This window comes from Gigantopelta aegis, chromosome 6 (genome assembly GCF_016097555.1).
Source record: "Gigantopelta aegis isolate Gae_Host chromosome 6, Gae_host_genome, whole genome shotgun sequence".
Lineage (NCBI taxonomy): Eukaryota > Metazoa > Mollusca > Gastropoda > Neomphalida > Peltospiridae > Gigantopelta > Gigantopelta aegis.
This window is the reverse complement of record NC_054704.1, coordinates 35,257,932-35,266,514: the sequence shown is the minus strand read 5'-3', so window position 1 is coordinate 35,266,514 and position 8,583 is coordinate 35,257,932. Positions and strand designations below refer to the sequence as shown.

Genomic DNA, 8,583 nt, shown 5'->3' with positions numbered 1-8,583 from the left:
ATTTGGTAAAATAGTGACTGATGCCACGAATCTATCTCTAGTGTGTCGTCCATAGGAGGACAGCCACTCCCGAGCAGATCCCCTATGGACAACACATCCTCCTTACACAGTCACAGAGGACTGCAACACCCAGACAAATTCATCAAATAAAAACAATAGAATAGAATCGAATAGAATAGAATAGAATAGAATAGAATATATGTTTAACGACACCCCAGCATGAAAACTACATAGGCTATTACGGAACATAGCTCTCATGACGAAATCATGAAGTCTGGTCATCAGGATCAAGGATGTAAAATTTTCATTAATTCTTCTAACATAAATATAAAAAGTAAAATTACAGTTTGAAAAATGTTAATTTCGAATAGTCGTATAAATAAGTACGGAAACATTTTATATTCATTCGTTTTGATAATCATAAACATCGATTGTAATAGTGCGTTCATGCTGATATACGCTACTACTTTATGCGAGCAGGAGACACCATCTTAAGCGGCCAGGGAGGTAACTCTTCCGAAAAACTATTTATTGTTGACATGGAGTTGTCTATTTGTATGAACAATAGGCCACAATTCATGTTTCTTTATAGAATCAGTCCACAAGAGTCAAGACTTCTATTAATACCAGTAGGCCAATGATTTTTATACATCTTCGCTAGCCTGTGGACAACTATCCTGAAAAGGGACAATAAACCTGGCCGAAATAAACTAATTTTACACTAAACGAACTACATTTGTATGGGCCACAACTAGTATGAATCACCACAACACTGTTGACAAACTACACGTTTACAAGCTGCACGCTTTCCCATATATCAGCTGGAGACCGCACAAACGTTTGTGTTGATTAGCGACACCATTAGAACACATTGATTTGTTAATCATCGGCTATTAGATAATTTTGACAGTCTTAGAGAGGAGACACGCTACAATTTTCCATTAGTAGCAAGGAATCTTCTATAGACGTCAACCTACAGACTGAATAGCACATACGACGGCCTTTGATATACCAATCGTGGTACACTGGCTGAAACGAAAAATAGCTCACTGGGACCACCGACGGGGATCGATCCCAAACCGACCGCGCATCAGGCGAGTGATTTAGCCTACAACTGGACTACGTCCCGCCTCTCGGGTATCTCGTGTATCTCTACACTACAATTATCTCTAACACACACACACACACACACACACACACACACACACACACACACACACACATGAGCCGATTTTTTGTGTCTGGGTTAGATTAACACTAAGTTATCGCATAACCTAGGAGCGAGACGTAGCCCAGTGGTAAAGCGTTCGCTTGATGCGCGGTCGGTCTAGGATCGATCCCCGTCGGTGGACCCATTGAACTATTTCTCGTTCCAGCCAGTGCTCCACAACTGGTGTAACAAAGGCCATGGTTTGTGCTATCCTGCCTGTGGGAAGCGCAAATAAAAGATCCCTTGCTGCTAATCGGAAAGAGTAGCCCATGTAGTGGCGACAGCGGGTTTCCTCTCAAAATCTGTGTGGTCCTTAACCATATGTCTGACGCCATATAACCGTAAATTAAATGTGTTGAGTGCGTCGTTAAATAAAACATTTCTTTTTTTTGTTAAGAGACACTTGTAACCATTTACTATACTATACTACCATACTACCGGCGGTCGTTAGTTAGTGCGGTGGGTCAGACGAGCTTTATTAGCGGCCTAGAACGAGGGTGCTAGATGGGTGCAGGGAGGTACACAGACTACAACTGTGGAGGAAGTTGAGACAGGTAGGTGATAGTGTGGAGAGCTCAGAAGACAAAAGAGTCGGAGGAAACTGACAAACCGTGTCGAACCAGATTAAAATCGTGCGAGAAATTGATTTTTTTTTTTTTCAATATTAAGATAATTAGGATGATGGGCAGCAGGAGATAGATGAGAAAGATTAATGAAAGTGTGAGCCAGCTTTAACGGGATTTGAACACATGTCGTAAGCACACTGATTTATTTTTAATCAGCTATTGGATATCAAACATTTGGTAATTTTGACATGTAGTCTTAGAGAGAAAACCCGCTACATGTTTCCATTAGTAGCAAGGGATCTTTTATATGGACAATCCCACAGACATGATCGCACATACCACGGCATTTAGTATACCAGTCGTGGTCCATCGACAAAGGTCGATCCTAGACCGATCACGCATCAAAGCAGCGTTTTACCATAGGCCTCGTCTCTCCCCGCTAAGGCTCTTGGTGACATATGCTTGTTAGCGACAGCATGAGTTTATTATAAGCTTGCTAATTTTCTATTTCGGTTCCAAAATTTTAAGTTGAATTTCATTGGATAAATGTTTTAATCATGCATATTGTTAGATTCGTGAACGAGAAATCGGTCCTTGTATTGATATACATTTACTGGATTAGATTGGATTGGATTGTTCTAACGTCCTCGATGGTGGCAACTAGCTTTTCTAACATTCCAATTTCTTATTAATCTTATTAATAAAGATAAACTCATTTCGCGTTATTCTGAGCTTTATTAGGATACAATAATTTTGTAGATTCGTCATCTCACGTATTGGGCAATGAACCTGAAACAAAAAATAAACAATCATTCTGAGAGTACGGCTAAACCAATACATGTCCCCTATCGGGGCACAACAAATTTCGTATCTCCTAAATTCAACGTGAAAAATTGGTAAATTGCAATGAAAGTCAAACTTGACTTATAACAGAAAATGATAAAGCTATACACACAATTTCAATATCTGAAATCATTGTGAAAAAAACACCCGGAAAACTGTATATGGGACTGATGGACAGACAAACAGACAGACAGAAGGACGGAAGTGGATCAACATTGTCATCGTCATCATAATAATCATTATCAACTTATCATCAAACAATTGTTTTAACTAACTGAGTGTTCTAGATTATTACCACACAAGACGGAACATTTGGGTATAAATTTGGTTATCTACTATCATAAGACCTTATACTTACCAGGGGCGTGACGTAGCCCAGTGGTAAAGCGTTCGCTTGATGCGCGGTCGGTCTGGGATCGATCCTCATCGATGGGCCAATTGGGCTATTTCTTGCTCCAGCCAGTGCACCACGACTGGTATATCAAAGGCCGTGGTATGTGTTATTCTGTCTGTGGGGTGGTGCATATAAAAGATCCCTTGCTGCTGACCGAAAAGAGTAGCCCATGAAGTGGCGACAGCGGGTTTCCTCTCTCACTATCTGTGTGGTCCTTAACCATATGTCTGACGCCATACAACCATAAATAAAATGTGTTGAGTACGTCGTTAAATAAAACATTTTCTTCCTTCTTATACTTACCATTATTAAATTTACTTAATCATAACGTCTCGCCTGGTCCAGTGCCTGTTGAAATTCTTCAACATCAATTTTATTATTACCTAGAAATAAAATAAAACATTACATGCATTTGCCATTATATTATTGCTCAAGACCGAGGCAGTCGAATCATAGAATTTAACAGAAATGCTTTTAAAAATATTGAAAAGCAAATTACCCCCCCCCCCCTAAAAAAAACCCCTCCTAAAACCCCCGATAAGCCATAAGCTTGTCATCAAGATGTTCTGACTAATTCTGCAAGAAATCAGTAAGCCTGACTAAAGAAATGAACCTGGAATGACATTAACTATTTCATGAAAATCGAACATTAATTGATATGTCAAGACAGAAGCCATATTGGGTTTTATGTTCTTTACAGCCGGTCAGAATGATTACAAAACTTAATTTATTTGCGTTTTAAAAAAATGTTCTGCTTGTTGATGAATATATAAAAAAAAACCAATTCCATCAAAATGTTGGCATTTTTTACCAGTCAATTGAAGAAATCTGACTGCATCCCTGGTGTTAAGGAACGACTCGAGTTCTGGCTGATCTAGGACACCATCCGTGTTAGTATCAAATTCATCCACACCTACAAAAGATCATTAATGTTGTATGCACGATATTACGATCAGAGCCGGTTTATTCTAGTAGCACATATAGCACGCAATACGGGCCCCGCGCTTCAGGGGGCCCCGCGGTGATGTGTATGTTTATTTTCCCCAGGTCATTTTTCCCCTCTCCACAAGGGGGTTGCAAAATATATATCCTGGGAAAGGCCCCACCCACCCCTGTTATTTGTGTTACAGGCCCCGCGGATCCTTAAACCGGCTCTGATTACGATAATGTTAGTGACTCCAAAGTCGTCAGAGCCCATCTAACAATGACTGAAAAGCTGATCTAGAATCCTCTACAATACATCTTCGATTAAAGAAATGGTCTCAAGTTTATTGATATAGCACGCACTGGCTGGAACGACAAATAGCCCAATATTGAATGCTAAACTTATACATTAAATATATTTTCGTATTTAGAATATCACTTTCTGCATACACTAGGTGTTTCTATTCGTCCACATCTTTGCAGTTAGTTGCTCACACTACAAATTACATCTCAACAATTTTGTACGTAGGAAAAACAATCTTAGGAAATAAAATGAAGTTTGAGCTTCCACAAACATTGAGACAATTGTATATACAGACACCGATATTAAATATGTTTTACCATACGTTAGTTACAATAACTTAAAAAAAAAAAAAATACCTTCTAATTTGTAGGTGTACATACATTAGAAATGAAAGGCGAATTCTCTGTGATGAAATTCAATTATGTTATTTTAAATATATATTTAGAAATGCCTGTATTTATTTTCGTTATTACACTTTCAAAGTTGTTTTTATTACTTCTTTTGCCCAGTGCCGCAGCGGCTGCGATAGTTTTCGTGATGACGTAGCATCTTGCTGCTTGTACTGCATGGGGTTTAACTTTACGCCACACTTTGCGCACTCTAAAACGTCCCCAGGCATCAGAACTGCACACAGCCACAACAAGCAGGACAGTCAGGGTTAGAGTAATCCTCATCTGAGATATGAAAATCAAGCAGTAAATTACTGTAAATATATTATATTTTATAGCTGAAAGTTAAAGTGTTTTTTTAAAATTATTTAATGACACCACTAGAACATATTATTTAATTAATCATCGGTTATTGAATGTCAAAGTTCTCTCTAAAAATACGGTAAATGTGAAATGTTGTCGCCAGTTTAAAATTTTGTTTTGTTTAACGACACCACTAGAAAACGAATAGTAAGAAAACGTCCAAGTTTGAGATCTGTTTACAGAAGGTTCGATTTTGAGATGTTTCACTACACATACATACATACATACATACATACATATGGATGCCTCAATAGCTCCAAAGGTATCGTGGCAAGTCTGCAAGTTGCGGGCGATTCGGTGCCATAGGTTCGAGTCCCAGCAACGGCACGGGACAACTTGTGAGAAAGGATTTAATTATTCTCTGCGCCAGTGCGTTAATATCTATGTATGTAACATACATACAATATATAGATATTCATACATCAATACATACATATAGATTATTGCTTGAACGAGAGTGCCATACGGAATTTATGACACGAGTTTGATAATTGTTTATTCCCCGAAAATAATGGTGAATTTGCGGAAGTAAAACATAACAAACACCGTATTCCTTGTTCAGGGGGTAAAGCGCACGCCTGGTGCGCGGTCGGTCTAGGGTCGATCCCCGTCGGTGGGCCTATTGGGCTATTTTTCGTTCCAGCCAGTGCGTGGCATATCAAAAGCAGTGGCATGTGCTATCCTGTCTGTGGTATCTTGCATATAAAAGATCCCTTGCTACTAATGAAAACAAATGTAGCGGGTTTCATCTCTAAGACTATATGTCAAAATTACCAAATGTTTGACATCCAACAGCCGATGATTAATAAATCAATGTACTCTAGTGGTGTCGTTAAACAAAACAAACTTTAAACATTCGTTTATTTTAAAGAAGGACCCTCCTCCTCAGTATGAACATTGTCAGTGTACACTGACTGTGTGCCACACTGTTGTGGAGCGTAATTATCTGAAGCCGACGAAAAAGATATATTTGGAAACAGAATTTTTAATGTAGTAGAATATTTTAAATTCCAACCAAAATTAAGTAAAAATGTTAAAGAACATTTTGATTTCTATACAATATTTTAAATTATACTCATCTTCGTTTCTGTATTATATTTTCCCACAGCTTTGATACCCAATGGCCAATGTTTGTTCGTATCTGGCGTTAAACATTAATTAATTTATTCATTCATTCATTCATTCATTCACAGTTTTCAGGGATACCTCTCCAAAGTTACTTTCAGGGTTTGTCCACCTGTCCATAGTTCTTTACTGTGTTTTAATTTAACTCTTGAATGTTTTATAGTAATGTTGATCATCACTTCATGTACACATTGACCTTAGTTTGACACCCAATAGCCGAGGTACTTATCGTGCTGGAGTGTCGTTAAACATTCATTAATATTAATTAATTAATTCAATCATTTATTTATTCATTCATTCATTCATTCTTGTGGCACAATCATTTTGACTTCATAGAAAATACATGATGTCTTCAACTGTCTTGCGACGCCGACAGAAAATGCAGCCGTGTTTGCTTATACGTGCTTACATGTACAAGCACCCAAGTTGTGTAACTTGTTGTGTAACTTGATTAATTTATATCTGATTTGCAGTTATTATCTTCTGAAAGTATGTGCTCTGAAATAATTTTACATAGCTTTATTAAACGAGCAAAATGTATGTTCCATGTCGTGACATACAGAAGATAAATAGACCTACACGTAGGACTATGTGAAAACAAAACGTCTTACCTTGATGCCTTGGAAATGGAAACTTCTCAGAGTGTACAACGAGATGGTGGTATTTATTTTGGTTTGGTCCAGGATTTAACACTTGGTATGTGCGTCATTCCTAAAACACTTAATTTATATCACGCCCTGGAATATCGACGGCGGATGTCATTTAGATACCAATCTCTATTTGTAACTCGTATCATTGCATTGTGAAAACCTAACTGACACACTATTTCATTCGGACATAACACTAATGCACTGGTACGATATGTTCACACTTCTTCCTTCACACTTCGCTGGACGCGGATCCTGGTTGCCAGAAGCACGGGGAAAAATAACCGATTTACCTAACTAAAGTCATATTCATTTATTTTAAGACTTAAGTTTTGTTTTTGTTTTTGCTAATGTTACGTCAGTTTAATTCCTACTCAAAACTGGGTTTTTAAAAATATTATTTTATTTATTTAAGAATTGTCCGTTATTGTTTAGAACCATATATATATATATATATATATATATATATATATATATATATATATATATATATAATAATAATAAATTCTAAATAAAATATGAACTCTTAATGTTAGTATTAGTAAGTATGTTTTAAATTTAATTATAAAGATTGTCTGTTATTTCTTTCACGTTCATCTAGGCATGAACAAAAAAAATCATCCGCAAACACATTTTGCAGATGATTTTTTTTCATACCTAGATGAACGTAAAAGAAATGTAAAATGTTTTTGACTAATGCAATTCTGTAGGCTAACAAATGTTACATATTAAATATATTTTCTGGTTTTGAATATCAGTGTCTGTATATTCTAAGTGTTTCTGATCGTCCGAATATTTGTAAGTAGAACAAACTGGATTTGGTTTGCCAATATATTCTTATGTATGAAAAAATATATATTAGAAAATAAAATGAAGTTTGACCTAGTGCAAACACTAGGATGATGAGAAACACATTTAATACATAACCACTAATATTTTATTTAGAAAGATATATTTAATACGTAACTACAGTCGTTAAAGAGTATTTGCTGGTTGACATCATCTTAACAATCGCCGAAAACTCAGGTTAGTCCTTTTAACCGGTCGGCCATTCTTTATAGCGTTTCCAAAACTTTAAAATAGAATATGATATTTGAAAGAAAATCCTTTTCAGTTTACTTGGGCTCCTAAATCAAGTCTAGTCACACTTCCCATGATACATGGGGCGTGACGTAGCTCAGTGGTAAAGCGCCCGCCTGATGCGCGGTCTGGTTGGGATTGATCCCCGTCGGTGGGCTCATTGGGCTATTTCTTGTTCCAGCCAGTGCACCACGACTGGTATATCAAAGGCCATGGTATGTACTACCCTGTCTGTGGGATGGTGCATATAAAAGATCCCTTGCTGCTAATCGAAAAGAGTAGCCCATGAAGTGGCGACAGCGGGTTTCCTCTCTCATATCTGTGTGGTCCTTAACCATATGTCTGACGCAATATAACAGTAAATAAAATGTGTTGAGTGCGTCATTAAATAAAACATTTCTTTTCATCTTTTTTCCCATCATACACCAACTTTTACTATTAACTACTAGTATTATTTTTTGGAGGTAAATAAGTCAATATATTGTCTGTTAAATCACTGGCGCAGCTGGGGGTGGGGGATGGTGTGTTGGCAGGGTGACATGCCCAACCAATAGCAGTTATTCAAAATCGTGTGCAATACGCCACAGTGAGCATCGCAACATACAACTTCCCCAACCCATACCCCACCCACCTCACTAACATAGAATGTGCTCTCTCAGTTGAGCAGGGGCGGGACGTAGCCCAGTGGTAAAGCGCTCGCTCGATGCGCGGTCGGTCTGGGATCGATCCCCGTCGGTG

At 37.7% G+C, this 8,583-nt stretch overlaps 1 long non-coding RNA gene across 1 annotated transcript; it reads right to left on the bottom strand.

The window, feature by feature from the left end:
• Nucleotides 1-2,496: 2,496 nt before the first annotated feature.
• On the bottom strand, nt 2,497-6,829 carry LOC121376528. Its single transcript, XR_005958461.1, has 5 exons — nt 6,730-6,829; nt 4,738-4,915; nt 3,825-3,926; nt 3,317-3,396; nt 2,497-2,565 (listed from the first exon to the last, which is right to left on the bottom strand). It is a non-coding gene; the product is annotated as an uncharacterized LOC121376528 (long non-coding RNA).
• Between the last annotated feature and the right edge of the window lie 1,754 nt (nt 6,830-8,583).